The sequence below is a fragment of the Piliocolobus tephrosceles genome, chromosome 9 (assembly GCF_002776525.5).
Source record: "Piliocolobus tephrosceles isolate RC106 chromosome 9, ASM277652v3, whole genome shotgun sequence".
NCBI lineage: Eukaryota > Metazoa > Chordata > Mammalia > Primates > Cercopithecidae > Piliocolobus > Piliocolobus tephrosceles.
The window spans coordinates 96,781,441-96,793,881 of record NC_045442.1 but is presented as its reverse complement, the minus strand read 5'-3'; the positions used below and the strand labels follow the sequence as shown (position 1 = coordinate 96,793,881).

At 43.2% G+C, this 12,441-nt stretch overlaps 1 protein-coding gene and 1 pseudogene across 6 annotated transcripts in view; one reads left to right on the top strand and one right to left on the bottom strand.

The window, feature by feature from the left end:
- The window catches only part of PARD3 (par-3 family cell polarity regulator), a 720,675-nt gene that overhangs the window by 605,913 nt on the left and 102,321 nt on the right, over positions 1 to 12,441 (bottom strand). The gene's annotated exons all lie outside the window — the stretch shown is intronic.
- LOC111546666 lies at positions 11,357 to 12,384 on the top strand (annotated as a pseudogene). Its single transcript, XR_002732864.2, has one exon. The product of XR_002732864.2 is annotated as an adenylate kinase 2, mitochondrial pseudogene (transcript).

Sequence of the window (12,441 nt, the reverse complement as noted above, 5' to 3'; positions counted from 1 at the left end):
TTACATGCTCTAATCACATCATGATTTAAAGTGGTGGTTCTCCAAGTGGGAGTCCAGGCCAGCATCACCTGATAATACGCTGGAAATTCCAATCCCAAGCTGGATACACCATCAAAAAAAAAGTCTCTGGAGGTAGGACCCAGCCATCTATTAATAAATACACTTCAACTAGCCCTTCAGGTGTTTCTGATGCACACTGAAGTTTGAGAACCAGTGATTCAGAATAAGGGGCGAGAAGAGATCAGAGAGGAAGCTGAAACACCTTGTGCCTCTTCCATACACTACGTTTTGGACCATCAACTCGTGGGTTTAGCGCTTCTACCCAAATTTTTGAAATCAAATAGATGTTAACTATGACATCTTTAAAATGGTTACCACGAACACACATACATATTTGTCTCCTATAAGCATACAGATTATGTCAGTATTCACTGTCAGAGTCTCTTTCTCAGTGTTATTTCAACTCCAAGCTCTGTGCAGAGGATTGCTAAAGCCACATATTTAGACCAGAACCCTCCCAGCACTCCCACTTCAAACATCCACCTCTCACTGCTCCTCACCCTGGGAACAGTCTGAATCCTCCAAGGAGCCTGTTTTAAAAGCCTGCCAGGAAATTTTTACACAACAAACAAAAGAATACCCATTTGGGAATTACTTATGACTGGACAATGTTTTTATGGAGTCCTACTTTACTTCAAATAGATTAAGCTTATATTCCTTATCTTCCCTGTAACACCAACTTTCTTGCCTTCTTCATTCCTACTGATAGCAGCATCCTCCTGATTTAACCTAATCAAAGCATAAACTAACTTCTTCTTTACAGGAAATACAGGGGATAGAGAACCAAAGTAAATGATACCATAAGGAAACAATCAGACAAATCTAGAATGTGCGTTTTTTTGTTTTGTCTTTACAATGCAATTGCACTGATCTTTAAAGGAAAAAAAAGGTCCACTTCATCTGATATCTGAGTGTAATGTATGATCCCGGAGTGGATACTTCATCTGGAAAGAAAAAGTACTATGAAAAAGGAAAGGACGACTGAAGAAATTTGTCAAATTAAGTTAGGTAACAGAATCATACATTGATAAGTTTTCAGAATGTGATCATTGTACTATAGTTATATAAAGAATGGTCATGTTTTGAAGGAAATGTATGCTTAAGTAATAAGGGTGAGAAGTGTTATCTGTAGTTTAGTCTCAAAGGGTTCAGCACAAAAAAAAATGCATACTATTACTAATGTGTATCTGTGTGTTTATAGAGATAGAACAACAATGTAGCAAATGTAAACAATCGGTGAATCTAGGTAAAGTATCAGTGGTGCATTTCACTAAAGTGTTCATTAGAAATGTTTCAAGAGAAAATGTTAAAAATAGGTCATTAAAAAAATAACCTGGGGACTTTTCTAGACCAAAAAGATTAAGGAGGAATACCCAAATTCAAGGTGTGAGTCGTGTTTGGGTCCTTGCTGGGGTTAAAAAGGAAGTCGCTGTAGAAGACATCTTGGGAACAATGAGGGAAATTTTAATATGGGCTCAATACGAGACAATATTAGGAAATGATTCTTAATTGTCCAAGTGATAATAGCTTTGTGGATATTTAAGGAAAAACCCTCATTCTAAGGAGTTGTGTTCTGAAGTATTCAAAGATAGAGAGCCATGTCTGCAAATAGCACAAAAATATATATATACACACACGTACACATATACGTACATGTACACATGTACATATACATATACACATACAGGTGAGAACCCCTTAACCCAAATGTTTGGGACCAGAAGTGTTTTGGATTTCCAATTTTTTCAGATTTTGGGAAATGAGATTTCTCGAAGATGGGACCCAAAATTAAACAAAAAAGTAATTTATGTTTCAAATATGCCTTATACACATAAACCGAAGGTAATTTTGTACAATATTTTAAATAATTTTTTACACGAAACCAAGTTTGTATTAAGTCCAAGTTTGTGTTAAGTACTTATGTGTGTAATTTTCCACTTGTGGTATCATGTCAGGGCTCAAAAAGTTCCAATTTGGGAGCATTTCAGATTTTTGGATGACAGATGCTCCACCTGTACACACGCACACAGGAATAAATATGTATTATTAGGAGTGCGAACAGGAAAATGCAAATCATCTCAAGTATTTTAAAGAGAGGGAAGTTAATACAGAGAACTGGTACAAAGATTTGTAAGAAGAGTCATGACTCTAAACCAGGATGGCGGTGGAGGTGGGGGCCACCCACAGGTTAGCAGTAGCAGGAAGCTATGACTACCCCTGAGCTAAGGCGATAAGGGGAGGTAGCACCAGAGACCAGGGCTGCAGTGCCTCAGCGGAAGTGGGAGCCATGGAGGACTCAGGGGCAGGAGCTGGAATGTGGGGAGAGGCTTGCTGCAGAGACAGCCCAAAACAGAGAGGGAGCAGAGACCTACTTTGGGGCTATCTCATCACGGGGCCTCCTATCTCCACCAAACCTCCCACTGGCCAAACCCAATCAGAGGTCAACTGACACAGCTGTGCTTTGTATGATTCTCTCAGCTACTATTTGAGTTTTTCATAACAAATTGGGAAACCAGATTAATTTTAAACAAATTTAATGACCCAGGGTTCATGAGAATACAGGAAGCCAGCATTCTCACATACTGCTCCTGAGTATTTTGCACACATTTTTGGAGAGGCGGGGGGACAGAGAGGTAGAATTTGGTACCATGCATCAAAATGCTTAAAACGAAATATACCCATTGATCCAGAAATTTAAAATGTGGAGAAAGATATATGGTCAAGATGCATATATTAAATGGGATATTTTAATATATAACAATAGAGAATGGGAAACTAGCTATACATGCAAAAATAGGAAACAGGTTGAACACATCCAATCAATGAAACACAACAGAGCAATTCACAACGTTGTTCACAAACTGTTACACAAGACGTTGTTTCATCCCTAGTTTGGAGAATGCACTATCTATAGCCATAGACAAAAGAACTGCTATATACAACTGGCAGTGCTTGTCTATATTTCCTGGCATTCCATAATAAATATATATGTGTAGTTTTAAATTTTTATCCTCTTAAATAACTAGTGAATACATTTCTTTCTTTCCCATCCCCGCTTCCTCTCCTGTTCCCAATAAAATAATGACTATCCAATTCGCTTCTAGACCCCATCTCTTCAATCCTGTCTGACATCTTGCGACATTTATCTTCGCAAAATATTTCTTTTATCATGTCACTGTCCTGTAATATGAGTTATTTCCAATGACTCACTACTTTCTAAAAGTCAAAATCCGGTGTCCTTGGCCAAGCTCTCAAAGCTCATCCCAAGCCAGTTTGTGACCAGACTCAGCGTTGCCTCACCATATTTGGATGTTCAGTTGTTCTGTTCACTGATAAAACCCAAGTACCCAAAACAGTGTCTGAGACAGAGAAGATGCTCAAGAAATACTGGTTGAGTGAAGAGACCCTTATGTTTTTGTTTATTCTCTTCCACATATCTGGAAAGCTTTCATCCCCAGAGTTCCAACTACCCAAATTGTGTACCTTCCCAAATCCAGTTTAAAAACCATCCCCTTGGCAGGACACAGTGGCTGGCACCCATAACCTCAGCACTCCAGGAAACCAAGGCAGGAGGATCACTCGATGCCAGGAATTCAAGACCAGCCTGGTCAACATAGCAAGACTCCATCTCTACAAAACAAATTAAAAATTAGCCAGGTGTCAGGGTGCACACCTGTAGTCCCAGGTATTCTGGAGACTGAGGCAGGAGGATCACTTGAGCCCAAAAATTCAAGGCAAAAGATGAACTAAGACTGCATCGCCACACTCCAGCCTGGGTAACAGACCCAAACCCCATGTCTAAAAAAAGAAAAAACAAAAACTCCCCCTCTATGAAATGTGCTCCAACTCTAAAGTATTTACCTAAGCCAGGTGCACCTATAATCCCAGCACTGTGGGAGGCCGAGACGGGTGTATCACTTGAGGTCAGGAGTTTGATACCAGACTGGCTAACATGGTGAAACCCCGTCTCTACTAAAAATACAAAAAACTAGCTGGGCTTGGTGGTGGGCGTCTGTAATTCCAGCTACTCGGGAGGTTGAGGCAGAAGAATCACTTGAACCCAGGAGGTGAAGGTTGCAGTGAGCTGAGACGGTGCCACTGCACTCCAGCCTGGGCACAGGGCGAGGTTGGCTCAAAATAAATATTTACCTAGAACACATTTGTTACTTAATAGCTTATTTCCTGTATATGCATGGTACTTTGTTTATCTCTAGATAAGGTCTCCAAAGGCAGGGGCCATCTTCAGCTTTTTTTTTTAGCATAAAACAAAGAATAAAGCACTGTGTTGCATAACTAGTGTGTCCTAGAAAAAAATAAAAATAATACCCTTATTGGGTATAGAAGACCTTACACAAGAGTTTCTAGGATAATATAATCAACAAACACAGGCCTGTGCTCTCCTAGCTGCCAAAAGAAATGCGTGGACATGCCAGGCCATGTCAGGATCATCGCCCCCATTCACCCTTTATCCTGTCCCTCAGAGCTGGCTCAAGAAATGCTGTGCGATTATTCTAGTTTACATTCCAGGGAACATTTCAGATGTGGGGAAAGAAGACATCCAGATACTCTTCTTCCCTTGCAATGAAAATGAACCCAAACTGCAATATGAATACCTTCATCCTCACCTGCAGAGGTGGGTCCCCAGCGTGACTGCCAGGAATCTTGGGTAGAAGAAGTGAGTTTAAGCCCCGATAAATACCTTACTCATACCCCAGAAAAAAGGGGGCAAGCCAAAACTCACCTTGGCCAACCCAGTTCTCCCCACTCTAGTCCTGACGGATCTAAGAGTGTGGAAGGGTATGAACAGTGAGTAGTATTGTTACCTGATGAACTGGTAGACAGAAAACAGAAGGCTTTACTGAGGGCAGGTAGTGAATATGGAATAATCCAAGCCTAAGTCCCTAAACCACAGTGTGGACCTACAGGATATTCTGCTCCAGAACTCGAATCTGTATCTGCAAACTTCACAACCATTGGCACCATGAAAGCAGGCACCTGGTGCTGCGCCCACCTCCTAATCCATTCCATTCCTTCACCCTCACTGTGATTACAGAGCACTTCTGACATGATGCCTGCTTTCCCGTGTGACAATCCTGCAAGATCAATGTTTTCAGCTGTATTTTGTAGAAGAAGAGACTAAGGAATAGGACACTTGACTTGCCTGAGATCAACACCACGTAATGCCGCAGTCGAGCACAGCCTTAGGCTCAGACACTGACCTGGAAATCCACATTTTCCCTTTAGGACGCACTGACTCTTCCAAGAAGTTTGCCAGGGGACACATTAGGAGGGGAGAGACTGTCGCAACACCCACAATAAAAGACCTTTTTCAAGGGGGTACACATGAACATAAAGATGGCAACAATAAACATTGGGGACTACAAGAAGAAGGGAGGCTGGGGAAACAGTTGAAAAGCTATTGGGTACTATGCTCACTACCTGGGTGATGGAATCAGTCGTACCTCAAACCTCAGCATCAAGCAATACACCCATTAACAAACCTGCACAAGTATCCCTGAATCTAAAATAAAAGCTGAGGCCGGGTGCAGTGGCTCATGCCTGTAATCACAGCACTCTGAGAGGCCAAGGCAGGCAGATGGCTTTAAGTCAGGATTTCAAGACCAGCCTGGCCAACATCGTGAAACCCCGTCTACCAACATACAAAAAAAAAATTAACCAGGCGTGGTGGCAGGCACCTGTAATCCCAACTACTCGGGAGGCTAAGTGCAGGAGAATCACTTGAACCCAGGAGGCGGAGGATGTGGTGAGCTGAGATCGCACCACTGCACTCCAGCCTGGGCAAGAGTGAGACTCCGTCTCAAAAATAAATTAATTAATTAAAAGTAGAAATTATTTTTAAAAATCAAATAAATTTTAAAATAAAAACCTTTTCTTCTTAGAACAGAAAAAGAACGGAATAGTGAAAGCTGTATCATCCACCAGGTAATATACTAGACTAATTTCACTATGAAGAAGTCACGCTTTGCACCACATTGCCTATCACAGATAAACAATCTAAGACACACTCCATTCCATGCTCCAGGCAGTGCTAGATTCAAAGCTGCAGAAAAAAACAACCAAGCCAGGTGTGGTGGCTCACGCCTGTAATCCCAGAACACTTTGGGAGGCCAAGGCGGGCAGGTTGCTTGAGGCCAGGAGTTCAAAACCAGCCTGGGCAACAAAGCAAAATCCCATCTCTCCAAAAATTTTAAAAATAAAAGTAGTCAGGCGTGTTCTGCACCTATAGTCCCAGCTGCTCGGAAGGCTGAGGCGGGAGGATCACTTGAGCCCAGGAGGTCAAGGCTGCAGTAAGTTATTATCACGTCACTGCACTCCAGCCTGGGTGACAAGAGAGACCCTGTCTCAAAAAAGGAAAAGAAAAAAGAAACAAAAACAACCCAGAAACATAAAATAGGGTCACAGACATCTCCAGGCAGAGATCTGCCCTGAGGCCTCTGAGGCCCAGTAACTATTGTATTGGGTGATATTTTTTAAAATTAACTAAAATGTTGAATATTTCTCTCCTATTTATAAAAGAAATAATCCAAAACAACCAACCTGGGAGAACTTTAAGGTTACTCATCCAGCCTAAGAGAAGAAAGACCTACCCTCTTCTGTTTACTTCTCCCTAGCAAACAAGAGATGTTGACTCAGAGCAAAAGGAATTTTTCTGACCTGGAGAGAAAAACCTCACTGAAACATGATAAATTAGAAATGGCTCTGAATCCTAAAACCAACAAACAAAAACCTGACCCCGAAGTAGCTCCCCACTTCCCTGTCACATTACTTAATCCAAAAATGATCTGATTTTTCATAAAGAAAGGCTCCCAAATGACTTCATCATACAAGATTAATTCCTCACACCTGGCTATATGAAACCCAACTGCATCGGAAGAAATATTCCTACATGAATATAACAGAGTAGACCATTATTAGGAAAAATGAACCCACGAAGCCTTGCACCTACCTCTGATTTCCTCTTTGGAGCTACGGACAAACAGTTATCCAACTGCACCTCGTGGCATCTGTACTTAAATCCAGCACACCCCACACTGCGTGGGGTCCAAGTTAAAGTGCCACAGCACCCCAACATCCTAAGTGTGGCCCCACGGGGTGGACGCCAGACCACGGCACAGCTTAGATCACAGCCACTTGTGAGGACGGAGGGGCCTGTTCCCAATGTCTCCTCAGGATTGCTGATGTCTGAGGTGGGGTTCCTGTCTCCTTACAGGATACTCCTACTCTTAGCCAAGGGAGGGATCTATGATGGTATCTTCAAAAGATTTCCATAAGATCACAGGGTGCTCCTGAGTCTCACTACCACAGACATCTTTGTAAGCAAAGAACACACATCAACTTTTTTTTTTTTTTTTTTTTTTTTTTTGAGATGGAGTCTCACTCTGTCGCCCAGGCTGGAGTGCAGTGGCACATTCCTGGCTCACTGCAACCTCCGCCTCCCGGGTTCAAGTGATTCCCCTGCCTCAGCCTCCTGAATAGCTGGGACTATTAAGCACGTGCCACCATGGCCAGCTAATTTTGTATTTTTTGTAGAGACGGTGTTTCACCATGCTGGCCAGGATGGTTTCGATCTCTTGACTTCATGATACACCTGCCTCAGCCTCCTAAAAGTGCTGGGATCACAGGCATAAGCCACCACGCCAAGCCTTTTTTTTTTTTTAAGAGACAGGGTCTCACTCTGTCGCCCAGGCTGGAGCACAGTGGTGCTATGATAGCTCACTGCAGCCTCAAACTCCTGGCCTCAAGCAATCCACCTGCCTCAGCCTTCCAAGTAGCTGAGACTACAGGTACACGCCACCATGCCCAGCACATTTTTAAATTTGTTGTAGAGACAAGGTCTTACTGTATTGCCCAGGCTGGTCTCCAACTCCTGGGCTCAAGTGATCCTCCTGCCTCGGCCTTCCAAAGTGCTGAGGACTGCACCCGGCCCTATGCATCAACTTTGAGGAAAGAATATGAGCACAGACTGAGTCATACACACAGGGGACGTAAATGTACCTTCATATATGACAAGATACAAGCCATGAAGTCCACGGACTCTCCCTGTTGCTCAAACCTGTTATCTGCTTGTCTGTACCTCCTAGAAAGCCATCCCTATCTCTTCCCTTGTGGAAATCTTACCCACATTTCAGTTCCTGGCTGAAATGTATCTCTGCAAGACAACCATCTTCAATGCTACTTTTATCTTATGCCCAGTTCCCCCAAAGCACTTAAAATGATGTCTTGAAGATGTGCGTGTTTTACGGTTTATCACCATGGTTAGTCCCACAGGCCACAGTATTCATTCATTCTGTAAATATTCACAAAGCATTTACCACGTGGCAGGCACGGAACTAGATGCAGGGTCATCACAATGAATGGGCCCCACCCTCCTAGAATCTGTGTTCTAGCATATGAAGCAACTGGAGCGCCCTCTTAAACACAGCCCCCATACCACAAAACATTCGCTGAAGTCTGTTACTGGTTATCTCAAGCCAAAGATCAATTTGTATTCCCTTGCTAACCTATTTTGTTTCCAAATCTATTGGCACTTAGATTTTTCTGAAAGGCTCTAATATTATGACTCAAGACTTTATCTAGGCCATCTGGTCAGTTTCAAATACAGGCATCCATTTAAAATAGGAGAATTTTAAAGTACGGACTCCAAGACACCTTATAGAATACACATAAAGGACATTTTATAAATTAATTCCATAAAATTCACAATTCCTTACATACATGATTAGTTATCTGTTCCTATAAAGTATTCCCTTAGGAGACCTTTGAAATGTAATGTCCGTGCCTTCAGTTTATTTATTTTAAGAAATTATGGTACATGGTGTCTCAGAAAAAGGAAGTTTAACACAACGCATTAAAACAGAGAATACATCACGCACAAATACAACTAGTCTGCACTGGTAATATTCCATAGGATACTTTAAAGTTTCTGATAAAATCCTGCATGGAAGCATGGAAACAAATTAGCTGTATGGGAACTCAGGCAAAACATAATTACACAACTAGTAATTAAAGTGTGAAATGGACTACCTCAAACAACAATAAAACTTGTAACTATAAACTTATCAGATGGGAGGAGGGGACAAAGGAGCAAAGTAGGCTGTGAAGCTCGAAAGCAAGCCTGCCCAACCTGCGGCCCCATGGGCTAAGTGTGGCCCAGGATGGCTTTTTTTTTTTTTGAGATGGAGTTTCGCTCTTGTTGCCCAGGCTGGAGTGCAATGGCCCAATCTCGGCTCACCACAACCTCTGCCTCTCGGGTTCAAGCAATTCTCCTGCCTCAGCCTCCTGAGTAGCTGGGATTACAAGCATGCGCCACCACCCCCGGCTAATTTTCTATTTTTAGTAGAGACAGGGTTTCTCCATGTTGGTCAGGCTGGCCTCGAACTCCCAACCTCAGGTGATCCACCCGCCTTGGCCTCCCAAAGTGCTGAAATTACAGACATGAGCCACTGCGCCTGGCCTCAGGATGGCTTTGAATATGGCCCAACACACATTCATAAACTTTCTCAAAATAATATCGGATTTTTTTTTTGGTGCAATTTTTGTTTTAGATCATCAGATACTGTTAGTGTATTTTATGTGTGGTCCAAGACAACACTTCTTCCAATGTGGCCCAGGGATGCCAAAAGATTGGACGCCACTACTTTAAAGACATACAGATAGACTGTGCACAGCAAGAGACCTGGGCCTTGATGACAAGGGCATCTAGTGAGTGCAAGTCTTACCTATCAGTAGCCACAAAAAGGACAATACAATGACTCTGTGGTTAAGTGGCCTGAAAGTACACAAGTCATTTCCTCTTTGTGGGCACCCAAGTCCTTCTGTATAGAAATGAGGGAGTTGGATGGTCTCTGGGGTTCCTATATTGCTCTACCAGTCTATGATGCTATATCAGAAAAATTAAACACACTCCAGGCAGCCTTTTTTCCACAAGTAAAAATAAAACAGCCATTCCTACCAACACATAATAAGATCTTGAAAACAACTCATAATACAAAATTAAAAGTACCTAATCTCCTCTACAACATTCTGTGTTAAACATGCATTTATAAGCATGTTCCCCTGCAGTCGTAGAGTTCAAAGCCCTGTAGACACCATTCACCCAGAACAGCTCTCCAAGCCCTGAGAGTCTGGTGGAAGTGCTAGAAGCACCATGAGCAAGCAAGGTCATGGTCCCACGGAGATTACTGGAAAAGCCTCCTAAGAGCAAGAAAAGTCAAATATGGAGAAGAGCGTCCACGTGGCTACTACTGACTGGACACATTTCTTTTTTTTTTTTTCAGTTGCAAGATTTAATAGAGTGAAAACAGAGCTCCCATACAAAGGAAGGAGACCCAAAGAGGGTTGCAAGCCCCATGTTTAAAGGTGGATGCAGTCACCTTCCCAGCTAGGCTTAGGGATTCTTAATCGGCCTAGGAAATCCAGTTAGTCCTGTCTCTCAGTCCCCACTCTCAAAAGGAAAACCCAAGTGTGTTGTTCGGGAGGTTGGCCGACAACCGCTCTAACTGCTTCCTGCTGAACTGGGACATAGTAGGGGTTGTGCAGTTGAGATTTCCTCGGGAGGGGTGCCTTCAATGTCATTAACATCAGAGCACGGGCTAGCAGGCAGGTGACTGGACACATTTCTATATTTACCATGCACTCTGACAGCAGGTGGGGATAGCAGGATGGCATGTTGCACACCACCAGTGAATTAAGAACCAAACACCCAGTCTGAAAATAATTGTGTTATGGAATAACAGTGGTATAGCCAAATCTATAATAAAACCCCTGTTCTACAATACTTAAATATCAATTGCGGGGCCAAGCGCGGTGGCTCATGCCTGTAATCCCAGCACTCTGGGAGGCCAAGACAGGTGGATTGTCTGAGCTCACGAGTCCGAAATCACCCTGGGAAACATGGTAAAGCCCCATGTCTACTAAAATACAAAAAATTAGTTGGGCATGGTGGCACACACCTGTAAATCCAGCTACTTGGGAGGCTGAGGCAGGAGAACTGCTTGAGCCCGGGAGATGGAGGTTACAGTGAGCCAAGATGGTGCCACCACACTCCAGCCTGGGTGACAGAGTGAAACTCTGTCTCAAAAAAAAAAAAAAATCAATTACGGGAGGCAATCCATAGGTATATGAAAAGGTCATTAACAATACTCAATTATGGAAATTAAGTGCCAACCAAGCAGTACAGGAATTGAGAAAAAACAGAAAACACTAAAGACAAAGCACATTTCATGAAGAAACTGTCATTTATTTTCAATCAGGAAAAAACTTAGGACAGGCGAGCTGGTAGCAATGAGACTTCGGCGGACATGGCTCCCAGCGTGCCAGCGGCAGAACCCAAGTATCCTAAAGGCATCCGGGCTGTGCTGCTGGGGCCTCCCGGGGCCGGTAAAGGCACCCAGGCACCCAGATTGGCTGAAAACTTCTGTGTCTGCCATTTGGCTACTGGGGACATGCTGAGGGCCATGGTGGCTTCTGGCTCAGAGCTAGGAAAAAAGCTGAAGGCAACTATGGATGCTGGGAAACTGGTGAGTGATGAAATGGTAGTGGAACTCATTGAGAAGAATATGGAGACCCCCTTGTGCAAAAATGGTTTTCTTCTGGATGGCTCCCTCGGACTGTGAGGCAGGCAGAAATGCTCGATGACCTCATGGAGAAGCGGAAAGAGAAGCTTGATTCTGTGATTGAATTCAGCATCCCAGACTCTCTGCTGATCCGAAGAATCACAGGAAGGCTGATTCACCCCAAGAGTGGCCGTTACTACCATGAGGAGTTCAACCCTCCAAAAGAGCCCATGAAAGATGACATCACTGGGGAACCCTTGATTCGTCGATCAGATGATAATGAGAAGGCCTTGAAAATCCGCCTGCAAGCTTACCACACTCAAACCACCCCACTCATAGAGTACTACAGGAAACGGGGGATCCACTCTGCTATCGATGCATCCCAGACCCCTGATGTCATGTTCGCAAGCATCCTAGCAGCCTTCTCCAAAGCCACATCCTAGTATCAGAACGCCAGGTGAGACTACACCACTGCTCATCACCCTGCGGCGTGATCCCTGCTTTTAGGTGCTGGGCAGAAGGGAAGGGTGGTCAGGGTGAGGATGGTGAGGGAGGGCTGGTGAGGGGCTCAAAGGAATAGTTGGAACAACAGCAGTGTTACTGTAGTGTGGCAGTTTCTTTTATACATAGGTGGGAGTTTTTAAAGTGTAAGGGAAAAATTAATTTTTTAAAAAATACCATGCTTGGAGGGTGGGGGTAGAAATAGAGAGATACAGTATTATTTCTAAGGAATCAGGTTTTCATTTACTCTGGACTGGTGAAAATATTTTTTTTTTTTTTTTTTTTTTTTTTTTTTTTTTTTTTT